Source organism: Sorex fumeus, unplaced genomic scaffold (assembly GCF_029834395.1).
Source record: "Sorex fumeus unplaced genomic scaffold, SorFum_2.1 ptg000042l, whole genome shotgun sequence".
NCBI lineage: Eukaryota > Metazoa > Chordata > Mammalia > Eulipotyphla > Soricidae > Sorex > Sorex fumeus.
The window spans coordinates 7,914,373-7,915,947 of NW_026606099.1; the positions used below are offsets into that span (position 1 = coordinate 7,914,373).

The following is a 1,575-nucleotide window of genomic DNA, read 5'->3' on the forward strand; positions in this document are numbered from 1 at the left end:
GTGCTATCGCTCCAGCCCCTGGTGATAACTAACAATAATACTGGGTCAGAATTTTCGGCCTTTTGGACAGAGAAAATTGAAAGCATACAGCAGCTAGTTCATACTTCGCCTTTCATTGAACAATATCACATGAACATTTTCTTGAGTTGGTAGTTTTTTATTTTATCTTTTTTTTTTTTTTTTTGCTTTTTGGGTCACACCTGGCGATGCACAGGGGTTCCTCCTGGCTCTGCACTCAGGAGTTACTCCTGGCAGTGCTCAGGGGACCATATGGGATGCTGGAAATCGAACCCGGGTTGGCCGCGAGCAAGACAAACGCCCTACCCGCTGTGCTATCTCTCCAGCCCCACCGGTCCAGTTTTTAAATCCTGAGTCAAGTGCCAAAAGAGAAACAAAAATTAAAGGGGGGGGGACCCCAAACGATAATGAATAAAGCCAATACCAATCTCATCTCATTTTCTGAGCTAGTTAGGGTTTGTCAAAAAAAAAAAAAAAGGGCATGATGGGGCAGAGTGACAGTCTGCCTAGAAGCGTTTGTGGTGGATGATGGGTGAGCCGGACTCATCATACTCCTGCTTACTGGTCCACATCCCCTGGAAGGCGGATAGCGAGGCCAGGGTGGAGGCCCCATCCACACAGAGTACTTGCGCTCTGGAGGCGTCATGATCATGATCTTCGTGGTGCCGGGGGCCAGGGTGATGATCTCCTTCTGCATCCTGTAGGCAATACCGGGGTACGTGGCGGTGCTGTCCCCGTGTTGGCATACCGGGCCCTCCGGATGTCCATGTCACAGTTCATGGTGGAACTGAAGGTCATTTCATGGATGCCACAGGACTCCTTACCCAGAAAGGAGAGCTGAACCAGCACCTTGGGCAGTGGAAGCGCTCACTGCTGAGGGTGATCATCTGCCTGTAGCTCATAGCTCTTCTCCAGGGAAGACGAGGAGGCCACCGTGGCCACCTCCCACTCAAAGTCCAGCGCCATGTAGCAGAGCTTCTCCTTGATGTCACCCATGATCTCCCACTCGGCCGTGGTGGTGAAGCGGCGGCCGTGCTCTGTGAGGATTGTGAGGAGGTGGTCGGTCAGGTTGCAGCTGGCCAAGTTCAGACCCAGGATGGTGTGGGGCAGTGCGTCGCCCTCATCATAGGTGGGCACCGAGTGAGTGAGTGACCCTGTCGCCAGAGTCCATCACCATACCTGTGATGCAGCCAGAGGCATCCAGGGACAGCACAGCGGGGGTGTTGAAGGTCTCAAACATGACCTGGGTCACCTTCTCACGGTTGGCCTTGGGAGGGGGGGATTCAGGGGGGCCTCGGGCATCAGCGTGGGGTGCTCCTCGGGGGCCATGCGCAGCTCTTGTAGAAGGCGTGGTGCCAGATCTCCATGTCGTCCCAGTTGGTGATGATGGTGTGCATGAGCATCAGGATGTCGCTCTTGCTCAGGGCCTCGCTGCCCATGTCTTTCGGGCCCATGCCCACCATCATGTCCTAGACCTGGTGCTGGGGGCGCCCCACAGTGGAGGGGAAGACACCATTGGGGGGCGTTGCCTCCCACTAAGCCAGCCTTGCACATAAT

The 1,575-nt window shown here is 54.9% G+C and overlaps 1 pseudogene; it reads right to left on the reverse strand.

Moving 5' to 3' along the window:
• Positions 1-524: 524 nt before the first annotated feature.
• On the reverse strand, positions 525-1,575 carry LOC130029079 (actin, cytoplasmic 2-like; annotated as a pseudogene).